Below are 14,852 nucleotides of genomic sequence, written 5' to 3'. Positions count from 1 at the left end.
ACTTTTTGTTGGGTCTGCCACTCCAAAGTATGACTTGAGTTACTATTTTAAATATGTTTGAAAGGGGCTTTTGAGACAATTCAGTCAGGCTACCTCAAATCTGGAAACTTTTTATCTATTAAAATAAGTTTTTGTTGTTATCTTTTTTTCCTATACGACCATAATTTTCCCTGGTAGCTCTCTCCTAATCATATAGCAAACTATTTAAGAAAAAAACAGAAAGAAAAAGGAGAGGAAAATTAATATAGCCTATTGATACCTTGAGAAAAATAGAAAAAAAAAACAGGCAATGCATAACACCTCTAAACCTTCCCCTTCCATGAAAAGGGGTGTGTGTATATATGTGTACACATACTACATACTATAGTGTGTAGGGGTGTTCTCTCTTATCTCTTCTTTTGAGTAGTACTTGATCTTTGTAATTTGGTTACATTCATTTTTTATTTTTATATATGTAGTTGTTCTTTTCATTTGCACTGCTATAATTACGGTATGTAGTACTTTCTTTACTTTGCCTACTTCACTCTGCATCAAGTCAAGCACCTCTCTCTATGCTTCTCTGTATTCATTGCAAGTGTCATTTCTTACTATACAGCAATATTCCATAGCTTTAATGTATCTCAGTTTGTTTAGCCACTCTCCAATCTATGGGCAGATATTTTGTTTCTAATTTTTGCTAACATTAAAAAGATATGACTATACATATTTTGATATCTATGACAACTTTTTTATTAATGCCTTCCTTGGGGAATAAGTTATGAGTCTCTAGGTCAAAGGCTATGGAAATTTTAATCACTTTATTTTCATAATTCCAAATTGTTTTTGAATACATAGTACCAATTCACAGCTACAGTGTATTAGTGTGTCAGTGATCCCACAACCCCTCCAACATTGATTGTTGACATTTTTGATTGTTACTTGACTGCTTCATTAATCTCACCAAAATTTTTAACTAATATCAATAGTTTTGATGATTGCTGCTTTATTCTATAGTTTGAAATCTGGAATTGCTGTTCCCTCTCTGCCCCTACTGCTTTTCATCATTTTCCTTGATATATTAGATCTTTTGTTAGACTACTTTTTTTTAATTACTGTGGATTGCACCAGGAAACTTTTACTATTTTCTGGAGCACAATATATAGGGTTATTTGTAAATAGAATCTTTTAGAGAACCTCAATATCAAGAAGGAATCCTTTTATTTGGGTTTTGTATTAAAAAAAACCCTTCAAGACAATGGCTTCATCAATGCTTAGCACATCATTGGACAAATTTGTCTTTGTAATTGTTTCTACTATTGAGATTTTTAAAAATGTATACACGGGAGAAACTGGCGTAAAAGAGATGTCAAGAAATTTTTCTCTACTGAGTCAAACATTTTTCAAAAGTCAACAAACAATAAGACATAACTTCTAATAGTTCATATTCTTTATACTATTCAGTCCGTATGTGACTGCTCTTTTTTATAATAGTTTTTATTTGCCAGATATATGCATGGGTAATTTTACAACATTGACAATTGCCAAACTCTTTGTTCCAATTTTCCCCTCCTTCCCTCCTCCTCCAGATGGTAGGTTGACCAATACATGTTCAATATTTTGAAGTATAAATTAAATTATGTGACTACTCTTAAAAATTCTGCAAACCCTGCCAATTCCCTTCTCATGTTTGTATTAAATATAGCTTTCATGCATGTGTAGACAATTCTCATGAAGTATATACACAGGTGAGAAGACAGTCTCCTAAGCTGGAAGTTGCTGATTTCTTTTCCGCTGTCAAAAATGCTTTCTGATATTTTTTCCCTTCTGAGGCAATCTTCGCATCCTCAAGATTCTGAAAATCAGTTCCCAAGTGCCTTTAAAATCATGTTGCTTCTGGCACGAAAATCCTTCAGTAGATATATTTGATGCAACGCAGCCATATTAACCCTTTTTTCTGTCCTAATGCTAAATTTTAAAGTTAAATTGCCAGTAAAAGGGTTAGTTTAGAATCATTACATAGCTAACAAAGACCAAAATTCTTGTGTAATTAAGCCGCTAGTAAACCAATAATAATTTTAAAAATAGCTAACATCTATAAAGCACTTATACAGTGCCAGGTACTGTGTCATTCACTTTACAATTATTATTTCATTTGCTCCTCACCACAACCCAGGGAGGTGAAGGATAATAACAGCACCTAACTCCCAGACTTGTCACACAGCTATTAAGTGTCTAAGACCAAACTAGAAATCAGGTCTTCTTGACTTCAGGCTACTGGGCCTCTATCCACTGAGCAACAGAACTTGAAATAATGTGTAATGGATTAAAGCATACTTTCTTATATTTTGAAAACTTAGAATGAATTTTAGAAAGAATTTTTATCAAAAGACAATGATCATTGCAATTGGCCAGACTTTGGAAAGTAAGGTCATACTCATTCTAGCTTGTATGTGTCCATTATGAGACCAACTTTTTCAACCACAAAAGCATATGATATTTCAGTCATCCATAACAGGGGATTCTATGTGATGAAAATCACAGTGTGACTTGGAATCCATTTGGAATGACAAAAGCACTGAGTTTCTACATCATCAATCTCTAAAAATCAACAGTTTTTATCATTACCCCAAGAGTAATATTTATAACAGAAGGATCAAATAATACTGATGCTGTCAAGTGGGTAGAAAAGGAAAAACACATATGTGTGGTATGCGTGTGTACATATGCACACCACACACACATCTAATATATTTTGGGTCCATCCACCATGAAAAATGATACTTTCACTTCGGCACATAAATAATAGAGGCTGTGTTTAGTAAAACAACTTTTAAAAACTTATGATCACACAAATTAGGTAACAGATCAACTCCTCAATGGTAAAACGGCATTTTGCCTCAGTCTGGCTGATTACTTGGGTAGATTTTTGAAACCCAAAGGCATGACCTTAACATAATAAGAAATGCAGACTTGACCAAGAGGCTAAACAACTAACTCCAAGAATAATGATTTTTAACACTAATGAAGTTACTAACTCTGTATCTCTGATACAATTTCTCTGGTTTCCTTCTCTGCCTCAGTTTCTGTAACTGTGAAAATATCCACTCTTTCCCTACATGCTGAAGGCAAGCTAGTCAGAGCCAAGTGAAGGGATTAGTCACTGTCTTAGCAGCTGAAGAAAATAACTCTCATGAGTGACAGACCTATGTCCATCTATCATATTAGTCAGTTGACAAAAATTATTAAGCTTTCACTATATGCCGGGCACTGTTTAAGTGCTAGGGATACGAGAATAAACAAAAATAAAGGCATTACCTGCCCTCAAAAAATAAACTCTCATAGAGAAAAACAGCATGCAAATAAAGGCTGAAATTCAAAGAAGTGAGTGAAGAAGAAGGGCAGATACCTGGCACAAGGGAAGGGTTTGAAGTCTGGAAGCCAGGGATGATGGCATCAGAAGAGGAATGAGTACCAACTTGCCCCTACATATACAGAAAATGGAGAGTTCTACAGGAACTCCCCAAGAGACAATAGGGTATGCCTTATAAATAAACTTTTTTCAGTTTATGAAAGCACAAGAAACGGTTGTATATTTCACGTTAAAGAGGCCCCAGACACTGGGGGGAAGTTCTACAAGGAGACAGGATGGTTCAGACAACTGGGAAACGGGAACAAAGCCAGGAGGAGAAGGACAACATAAAAATAAAGATGTATATGTGAATAACATAAATATAGTATAAATGGAAGATAACCTCAGAAGGAAAGTATCAACGAAGAGGAGATGGGGTGGGAGAATGGACAGGGAAAGGTCTTTTCTTACGATGGGATTTAGCAAGAATCCTGAAGGAAGCCTTGGAGGTCACAAGGTAAAGAGGTAAAGAGGAGGAGTAGCTGGCTCCCAATTCAGTAATGGGAGACAGCCAGAGTCAGGAGATTCAATGTTGTGTAAAAGAACTGTAAGAAGGTCTGCATGGCCAGATCCTGGTGGATATGGAAGGGAGAAGAATTTAAGATTGGGTTGCAAAGGGCTTTAAATGTCAAAGAGAGATTATTGGGGCCAAAGTGGAATGAGGGAGAGATGTAAAGGAGGGAGACAAAGAAAAGGATGGGTATATGAGGTGATGAAGTCATTAACTGGCATGGTAGCTATATATGAGTGGAGATAAGAGGATATGCACGTGCGACAATATATAAGAGAGATGCAGCACTTAAGTCTGCTTAGCTGAGGCATCTAGATGTCTTCTGCAAATCGCTGTGATTCTACACATCAGAGAACCAGAAACAAGCAGCAGCTGCCTCTATGGATCATTTTTGGTTGAAAGCAGAAGAGAGATGCTCAAGAAATCGTAGGCATCTTATTCCATAATATCTAGAACTTACATAGCCCAGTGGGTACCTGACATTAAGGATACTGAGATGAAAAGCATAAAGGAGGATGGAGGAAGAAGAAAATGGAGGAGAGGAGAACAACAAGAGCAAAAAAGAAGAAAATGGAGGGGGTTTTAAGAGGCCACAAGGACATTTATTCAGTGCCCTAGTAGATGTAATTTCATAAAAGCCCTCTCTAGTGGCTTAAAGCAACTCCCCTCCTTCCCCTCCCCAAGGGAGCAGTTACCAATGTACTTACTTACTGAGTGAAAGAATTTTCTTAAAGGAAAGACAACTTGGTTCCCAAGTGCCAGCACCTAAGGAGCATGCTTCCTGAGAGGGCATGCGCCTTCCTTCCCAAATCTGACGCCAAAGGCTCCACCTACTATGCATTATTGATGGAAAAGGGTTCAAGGCCTGCCATCCCTTTTTCCCCAATCCCATGGGTTCCGAGGATGGATCACTCCCTCTTCCCGACATAAATGCAGCCATCAATCAGACTATCTACTTCATAGTTATACTACCTGTCCAAACTGTTCTTGCCCTAGGTGAAAAAAATTCCTAGCTATGCCTCTGCTTGTTTCATCTGAACCAAAGCAGACTCTATAAACCAGCTATAATTTTCTGCTTAACTCCTCCCTGCATGGGGGAGAAAACTTCCTTACCCATTCCCTCCCATATTCACACCACCCCTGGGGCAATTTCCATCCAGGTCAGGAAGAGAACACAAGGAGACTCACTTCAAACTTATGGGAAACAGATAAAAATCATATTCCTTAGTGGCTTCCCTAGGAAAATTTATGCAAGTGCTGTCTTCAGACCAGCAAGTTTAAGAACTAAGTTCATTGTACTGTGTAAATCATTAATGGCAATCATTTCTGCACCCCAGGAATCATACTTTCTGCACATTAAATAACTATTTTAAGAAATTTCATGTCTGCATTTAGTTTAGATAAATGAATCATAATTCAAATGTTTATGTGAAATTGATGTAACCCCCAGTGGTTGAGACTTTACTTCCTCAAATCAAACAACTAAATTTTCCAACAGATTTAAATATCAAGCAAGAGTGTTGCTAATTCTTGCTGTTGGAGGCCATCTTTAGAAACGCTGGTGCCCAATTAACTCTTTCTTATTTATGCACATGACATTTTGCCTTTGTTTAAGCCACAGTGCCAATCTGGCACTTAAATATGGGAACTCTGAGTTTTGTTTAGCCAAAATTTTGGCTGCACTGATTGAAAAAAGTGACTATGAAAGGGTAAAAAATATTCTTCATAAAGTGTTAGGAGAGAATCAAGACACATGTACATTTCCATATGGTTTTCAGCTTTTTGGCAAACACCTTCTTTGGATAGGAACAGGCCATGTGACAGATTACACATCTATGTGCCAAGTTTTGTTCATGAAGAAATATGACTACACTCCTTGATTTCAATAGGAGTTTGCAGCACAGAATCAGTGGCAACATATAGTTCTTTTTTCCACTTTCATTAAAAATACAGTGTATTCTGACTGTCATAGAACCAGGAAAAAACAAGTATATGAAAGCTTCAAAGAATGGGAAGCATATGTGTAGTATATCACCTCCTGTTCCAAGTCTGGTTCAACTGGGGCTAGAACAAAAACTGTCATCTGACGGAAGTAGTTCAGATGAAATGTTCTTGTTTAAAGGTGTCAGATACCATCTCAGTGTGGGAAGTACAGACTTCCCTAGTACTTTTCTACTATTACCCCTTTTCTCTCTCTGAATCCTCCCAGTGTTTCCCCCAGTGTCTCCAATTAAGTCATGAGGCTACTACAGAGCCATGTCAATTAAGAGGTCTTAAGCTGTTTTTAGCATTGTCATTCATGTTTAAGCTCTGATAGATATTTAAACTATTAAACACTGTTACAGAAAATAAGAGAGAGAAGCCATTCAAAGTTAGGAAACATGTTCTTTTTTCCTAGCAAGATAATTAATTTGGAAATTAGGTGTTCTTTCAAAAAAAAAAAAAAAAGGGTTTACAAAAGGTCTCATTTCTCTTTAAAAGTGCTCTCCTGAAAGCAGAATAAAACAAACAGAAGATCACAAAACTGAATTAGTTCTCCACTGGAACTGGGACTGAGGGTATTGGGAGAGTGTAAATAAAAAAGCCTGACCTCAAGGAGCCAAAGGAATACCATGGAGATGGAAGATGTACTTAGGGTCTGGGAAATACCTAGAATGAGGACAAAAAGGTTGTGCTTAGGGCATCACACCAGACCGTATTCAGAATTGGGGCATACACATAAGGCAGTGGATCAAATCAAGGTAAATTATAAACAGCAGTAAGATTCTTGACACTATGAAATCTGATACCCAACTAGAATATCCTGTTCTGTATCACCCAATTCAACATCGCCATATATCCTTTACAATTCCATCTGGATTGGTCTCCACAGCTGCAGATGGAAAGTGTCTTAAACTCATCATATGTCCTTGTCCAAGCCAATCCCTTGTATAGGCATCCTTGGTACTTGTATACTCACATTTCTTCAATCATCTTGGTTCTATATACATCAGAATCATTCTGAATTCTTTCCTCTCACTCTATACCTTAATTATCAAATCCCATTTACTCTACCTCTATGATATTTCTCACACACATTATTCTCTCCTATTCCAGTCCCATTACATGGTCTCTTACTAATCCTCTCTTGGATTTTTTCAGTAAGTTTTCTATCTGGTTTCCCTACCTCCATTCATTGATTGAAAATATTTTTCTTCAGATCTTCATTACTGGAATTCTTTGAAGAATAAAGAATTGCCATTATTTTGAGAAAATGTCTAAAGCCACTGAAGTCTATGTCAGACATTGTGATAGATAAGGAGGATACAAAGACTACAAGGGAGACAACAGAGACAACAACAGTAGTTTCCCCTCAAGGACTTGACAATCCACTGTATCGAACAACTGTATGCAAATAAGTAAGTACCTATTATATATAAGGGAAATACAAAATAATTGAGAGGGCAGAAATGAAAATTAGGGAAGAAGGGATAGGGAAGGCCTCATGTAGAAATTGACCCTTTCCGGGAATCTTATGAGGAGGGAGTATATATACCTGGCAATGAGGACAGCTTGGGCAAAGACAGGGAGGGGGATCAAATGCCATGTAACAGCCAAGTGAACAAGAAACAGCTTGGCTAAAATGTTGAGTGTATGAAGTAGTCTCTTAATCTGTAAAATGAACTAGAAGATCTTCAAGGTTCCTTCTAACTCTAAATCTATGATCCACTTATCTAACCAAGGAAACCAGTCAGAACACATTTTAAACCCTATTCCAATCTGCTGGTACAAAAACATCATATGCTGTTGGATAGCTCTCACTGACACATGGAGGCACCTTTCAGGCCTCATCTCCACTTGCCACCCATCACCATTTCTTTTCTATCACTTTTTCTCTTCTAAGTACTCTGCCTCCCAATCTTACTTGACATTTCATAGGATCCTGACTCACTCCACAGAGGAGGAAATGCAGGTCAAGGGAGATGAAGAGACTCATCCAGTGTCACAAGGTCATACATGCCAATGATGGGAGACCTAGGTCTCCCATCTCCAAAGTCAATACTCATTGTACCATATTTTTCCCTTCTCACCTTCTCATCACCTGTGCCTCCCCATAAGCAGGCAGAAGTCAGATCCTATTCTCTCTACGATGGGGACAAGTGGGCTTTCTAACCAATTAACAAGTACCATTTATCTCTATGATACATTTAATATTTGACTTCCTTTATAAATACATTCTCAGCCATATACTTTATACCAACTAGAACTTTGGGTACTAGACATCATAGTGAAAATTCTAAGTGAATTCTCTCTTCTACCAAAAAACATGCATACAATCTCAACTTGTTTTTGGATAATAGCACACTTTCTTACATTTCTCAGAGATGGATGTGTATAAGACATTCATTAACATTTTTAGACCATAAAATTTCTAATATAATTTCTACTTTTCAAGTGTAAGATCTGGATAAGATCCTATTTATCTCATATCTCCCCTAGTACCTATCTGGCACAAGGCCTTGTATGTAGTAAATGTTTGCTGAATTGAATTGAGTCCTACTTGATTCTCCCAAATGTCTAGGAATTTCTCGGGAAATCACCATTTTGGTTAAAAATTAAGAATAATGGAATGAAGTAAAGTTTGGGGAACTTACTTCTAATTTTATAGGATTTTTTATATATAATTTATATAATTTTATAAGATTATAAGATTAAATACTTAAGGGAAGAAAGCTGTCAAAAGACCCAGGTTCCAGGCCCAGCTTTGCAACTCACTGTGTGACCTCAGGGATACCAGTTCCTTTTTTTGTAAATAAGAGAAGTGAACTATATAATCTCCAAAGTCCTTTCTGCCTCTAAATCAATGAACTTACAAATTGGAGGATTTATTCTGATACTAAATAATGCTAATGCTCCATATGTCAAATGGCTTAATTCACAACACTATGAGTAATATATTTATTTATATATTTTAAAGAATATTATCACTACATCCTCTCTCTTTTGAGAATGCAAAAACATAAATGAATTTGCTTCCAGTTTCAAGTGTCAGTCTTCAGGTTTCTCCACCAAAGACTACTACATTGCAGGCTTTTTGACACAAGGCAGACCTTGTCCAGTTCAATGTCCACCCCCCTCCTTTTTTAAAAACATCTTTTCTCTAAAAGTAAAATGGAGAAAAAAATGAAACATATGGCTTGCCCAATGTGTCTACTCTCAGACACCATAGAAAATTTAGAAATAGTAAAAGAACATTTCAGTTTCATTTGCTCTTTTTAAAGTTGAGTGATTTTGCGGAATCTCTGTATCATGGTGTCAATGAGGTATGAAATGAAAAATTTCCCATTCCCTGTGCACCAAGAGAATATACAGCATGCTTCATAACCTACATCTAGGCTCTACTGTTTACTAAAATAGGTGGAAGTAGTATTCCCTCAAGAATCTTTGGTCAGTGATTTTATATGTAATAGAGAAGCAACACAGTGATCAGGACAGTGGACAACTTCATAAAGCTAGAAAAAAATCGCAGAGGTCCTCTATTCATAGAATCATAAGTTTGGAGTCAAGAGATAGATGGAAAAACTGAGGCTGATAGTCAAGTGGTTTTATACAATTGAGGAGGATTTGAATTCATGTCTTCCTTATTAGAAATCCAGTGATTTTTAAAAGTCATTTTACAGATGAGGAAACAAATTAGGAAAGGTAAAGTGACTTTTACCTAAGGATTGAGGAGTAGCCAGTGGCAGAATAATAATTCTAACTCAGATCCTCTGCCTTCAAATCAAATGCTCCTTTCATTACTCCAGGCTATTTCTTCAAGACAATTCTGGGTCTTCCCATTGCAGAATCTTCCAACCTTTCATCTCTCTCACTATGACTAGGAGTTCCTTTCAATCTCCTGAGGTTTCCAGTCCATCATTCTTACTTTAGTGTAACTTCCTTTCTTTATAGTCTTAAGACGGAGTTAGCTACTTTGACTGGCAAGAGTCCATTTTGAATCTCTTAACTTTTTGATAGTCCCAATTCTTCCACCAGTTAATTTTAAGCTTTGTGACATGACACATCCCACTATAGTCCTCAGTCTTTCCTTCTGCAAAATAAGTGAGTTTTGATAGTTGGCTCTAACCCCCCTTTTAGCTCTAATACACTATGGTTCCAGTCTACCTAGAAGGCCATTTTCTTCTCCTTAAAAGGGGTTAGTGATATCTTACAGCAATGTGAGTGCTCTCCACTGACATATCACAATACCTCTACAACTTACCCAATGATCTTTAGAAGTTTCCATGGCTACAGATTTCATCCCCCAGGCCAGTCAGGTGATGAAACTCTCTAAACATGATACAACTGGTCCACAGACAACAACTATGCAGCTAATCTTGGGACCCCATACTGGAAGCTTCTGCTACATGGTAGGACCAACCAGAGACTGAGTTCTACTACCATGAAGTCACTTCCATCCTACAATAAGGCCTTCAATGAGATCTTAATTGAGGAGAGGCAAAAGAAATCCTTGTACATTTGAGTCAATGCCTTCATGTAAACAGAAACAGGTCCATTAGTCCAAGAAACATAAAAAAGTTATAAGAAGTCTGCACCACAGAGGGTTTAGTTCGAGGTGTTCATAGCAACCGACAAAAATACTCCATTCAATCCAGGAATGATTGGTTTGCCATTAAATAAAAAGCAGGTGGTCTTTTAAACTGCAAAGGAGGAAACACTTCACCTCAGAAATATTGAGCACCTATACTAACAATTTTACTAAATGACATTTGGAGCTACATTTGTTGTCTTTAATTCTGGAATGATTTCAAGGTAAATTATAAGTGATGGATGCTAAGAAGCTTAATTCTTTCCACAAATGCTGTTAGGAGTTCAGCTTGGCAAACAACTGCAGTGGCTTCTGTACCATCTTCTATTTATGTTCTTTGGAGTTCAAAATGAATTTTATATTTTTCATGTTTCAGGGTAACTAAGCCAGGTCCTTCCTCCAGTTGTTTTCTGTGTCTAGAAATTTGACTTCTACCTAAGGGGCTATGAAGGACATGAAACTTAGGTGATGACTAATCATCTCTCTCATCTTGCTTTAAAAGAAAGAATAATAGAATGAATGAGAGAGAATGGAAAAAGAAAGAGAAAAAAGAGAGAGGAGAGAAGGAAGTAAAGAGAGGAGAAAGCAACAAAGAGAAAAAGGAAGAAAAAAGATGGAAAAAGAAAGAGAGAATGGAAGAAAAAAGACAGAGAAAAGAAGAAAAAAGAATGGAAGAAAGAAAGAGGAATAAGGGAACAAAAAAGCTGAGAGGAAGGAAGGAAGGAAGGAAGGGAGGAAGGGAGGAAGGAAGGAAGGAAGGAAGGAAGGAAGGAAGGAAGGAAGGAAGGAAGGAAGGAAGGAAGGAAGGAAGGAAGGAAGGAAGGAAGGAAGGAAGGAAGGAAAGGAGGGAGGGAGGGAGGGAGGGAGAGAAGTTTCCTTTAACTTATTTAAAACCTGAATAGCTTACTTTTAATGAAGACCTTGAAATGGAAGAAATGGTTAGCATCCTGGAAAACTGCTCTCTGCAGAGGGATAGAGAAAGTATTAATTTCTGTAGCATCTGGAGTCTTTTTCAAAGAAGGTTTTTTTTTTTAAGTATCTAAAATGTGCTTTTTCTCCCACTCGCTCAGTTTTAGACTTTCTGCAGATTTGGTTGTTCCAAAGAATGACTGAAAATACCTGTGGTTTATTTTATCGGGGAACAGTTGCATGTTTTGCATTTTTGTCTTTGTAGCTATATACTTAATAGGTGATTGCTGGATTAGAGTGGTTTTCCTAAAGGTATACAATGCTTGCCTTTCTAAGCAGTCTGTGGTTAAGCATCATATCATCACAGGTCTTCTCTTGGACTTGAAAGGAGAGCAGCCCACACTTTCAGTTTTGTGTCACAAAACTGTCCTTGATTAATCTGAATGAATGCATGAAGCCTTTTTAAAGCTGTTATTTTGTGCAAAGCATTGTGCTAAATACTGGAGATACAAAGAAAAAGGATATCATCCCTGTTTTAAGGAACTCACATTCTAATAGGACATTCAAATAGCCAGTAGCTATTTAGGAGCACTTTAGGAATAGGGCTTGGGGACAGGGAAGTATACACAAGGGATTTCATCATTATTGGGAATTCCTAGTGTACACCATGGCTGTACGAATTCAGATCAGTAAATTCTCTGTAACTTGCAGTCTTAAAAAGCAGTCCAGGGCACTAAAATGTGAAGTAATTTATTAGAGCCATATAGCTAGTATAAAAATTAGTGCTCAGGTCTTCTGCCTCTAAGAATTGGCCTCACACCAGTGGTGTCATTTTCAAATAGAAATGAGGGCCACTAGTCCATCCATTAGGCAACTAGGCCTGAATTCAGGAAGATCCGAGTTCAAATTCAACTTCAGATATTCATTAGCTGTGTGATCCTGATTAAACCACTTAATTTCTATGTACTTTAATCCATTGTAGAAGGAAACAGCTACCCATTCTAGTATTTATGCCAACAAAATGCCATCAACAGCACTGGCATGATCCATGGCGTCATGAAGAGTCAGATACTACTAAACAAGTCAGTATATTATGAGCTCTGCAAACAACATATTGCTTTTTTTTTTTTTTGGAGGCAAACAGGATAAAGCAACTTGCCCAGGATCACACAGCTAGTGAGTATGTGAGATCAAATTTGAATTCAGGTCCTCCTGCCTGCAGGGCCAGTGTTCTACCCATTTCAGCACCTAGTTACCCCTTGACTTCATTTTAAAACATGTTGTCTATGTCTTACTTATACTTCTAATATTCATATTAAAGTATTTTATTCATGTTAAATATGATAGGTAATATAATCAATAGTATATAATAATATAATATAATATAAATATAATACAGATTATATTATTATATTTCTACTTTTCTTTATTTTGATAAATTTTCCCAAATATATATTTTATCTGGTTCAAGGGCATTGGGCAGTGATGCCAGTGCCTGTCTGACTCCTCTACACTATACCATTGGATTTCTCTTATTTTGAGGAATATATAATTTGTTGGGAAAAAACTCCATAAAGATCCTATGTCTATAGCACCAAAACAACAGGTAGAAAAAATTGGGGGAAGCAGTCAGATCAGGTATTTTTTTTTTAATATAATATTGCCCTTTCCTCAATAGGATGGTCAGATAAAACCCAAGTTTGGGTTTGGATTGTGTGGAATAAAGAGGTAAGGTGAAGAACTTACAGGAATATATGAATTCTTTTTTCTGTATTTTATTTTCACTATTTCTGTGTTTCCCTTATGACCTATATAATATGTGCAGGCCTATATTTACTTGAACCTTGGTCAGCTATAAACATATTTACTTAACCTGAGCTGAAGACATTTATCAGTATTTGACATTTATCGATATTTAGTATATTAGCTTGACCACTATCTGCTTGATTAAGCTTGAAGGCCTGATTTTCTGTTTTCTAGAAATCAGGAGATTTGGGGAAAACAGAAACCTTCCATTCCAATCTCTCCAAATAACAACATCCAATTAGATGCCTTCCCCTCCCTTTCTCAATGCTCTCTTACTTGTGATGTAATCTCTTGTATAAAAACTATGTATCTTTACTAATTCTTTTGCCCTCCTACCAAGAGTTTTCTCTTTCTTATCTTGTGATGGGATGGCTCATCCTCTGGAGGTTTTTAATAAACAACTTTTCTGCTTTGTACTGAATGATCTCTGAGTAGTCATTTTGGGTAAGGGTCTTTTACATCCTTCACAGTTGGGGGCTCATCCAGGATGGGGTCTTTGGGGGAGATGGCTGTGTGCAACCCAAACAGGGACAGGCGCCCAAGGAGTAGTTTTCTCCATGGTCTCTGGCTCTGGATGAGCAGCCTCCCTCCCCTCTTAGACAATGACCCACAGCAGGGATACTCAGTGGAAAGCAGAATTGAAGATTGAAGGAAGTAGAGTCCTGATGGCCAACATTTGCAGCTTGAAAGATGTGTCTACATGTAAACTGGAGGTAACACTCTCCGGGGTCTGGGTGTCCATTGGCTGGGTCGAGGGAGACCCCGAGGGATTAGTCCTCCTAAATTTGTTTTTGGTATGGACTGCTGTCAACCTCAATGATAAAGGACTTTCCCTGAGGAGGCTCTAGGGTGGCTCCAGGGGGGGGCGTGAGTGTAACAAAGGACCTCCACCAAACACCTGGACTGAGTCCAAGGTGGTAAAATGGGATAGAAGCAGTCGAAGAATTTGTATCAGGACGTTAGCTAGGGAATTTAAGACTGGGATGAACTTCCTAGATATAAAAGGGAAGAAAACTGGGAGGATGTTCCCAGGACTATTTTGGTATATCAGAATCTGTATCTGCATGTAAAAGATGAAAATAGAGTTTTGTACGTGTGTCTGTATGTCTATATCAGCTTTGCATTTTGTTCTGTGTTAAAAGTTAGCAAGCTTATAAGAGAAAAGAATTCAGCCTCTGTGTTACAGGCTTAGAAAAATACCAGGCTGAATTGTGGGAATTGAAAATAGTAATTCTTTCAGAGTGGCTCAGAATGTATTGGTCTTAGAATATGGGAACTAGTTTTGGTCTTCTCAAGAAAAGAAAACCTTTTTTTTCTTTCTCTCCCTCTGCCTCTGGCAGCAGCTTTGCAGGATTGGGGGGGGGGGGCTGGAGAAGGGGGGGAAAAGTTTGGAAAGTTTTGAGAAAATAGAAGAACAGTGGTAAACAAGGAGCCTGTTATCAGAACTCAGCCAGAGAAAAAATTTTAAGATAAAGCAAAGAGTGGTGCTTAACTCTTTTCCTGGCTTAGTAAAGAAAAGAAGTTTAAATGGAATATCTAGGTAGATCTTAGTAAATTTCACAAACTAAAGTACTAGTTAATTTTAAAATAACTAAGTTGGTATGTATGTTAAGATTGGGAATAAGAAATTGCAGATATTGGAAGGAAGGAATAAAAATAGAATAAGAGGT

At 37.3% G+C, this 14,852-nt stretch overlaps 1 long non-coding RNA gene across 5 annotated transcripts in view; it reads left to right on the top strand.

Moving 5' to 3' along the window:
- LOC141548375 (uncharacterized) overlaps nucleotides 1-14,852 on the top strand; it is a 47,969-nt gene that overhangs the window by 28,900 nt on the left and 4,217 nt on the right. For all 5 annotated transcript variants that reach the window (XR_012483919.1, XR_012483921.1, XR_012483918.1 and 2 more), the window contains one exon: nucleotides 7,099-7,297. This is a non-coding gene — a long non-coding RNA (uncharacterized LOC141548375). The remainder of the gene's footprint in view (nucleotides 1-7,098; nucleotides 7,298-14,852) is intronic.

Source organism: Sminthopsis crassicaudata, chromosome X (genome assembly GCF_048593235.1).
Source record: "Sminthopsis crassicaudata isolate SCR6 chromosome X, ASM4859323v1, whole genome shotgun sequence".
NCBI classification, from domain to species: domain Eukaryota; kingdom Metazoa; phylum Chordata; class Mammalia; order Dasyuromorphia; family Dasyuridae; genus Sminthopsis; species Sminthopsis crassicaudata.
This window is presented reverse-complemented; position numbering and strand designations above follow the sequence as displayed.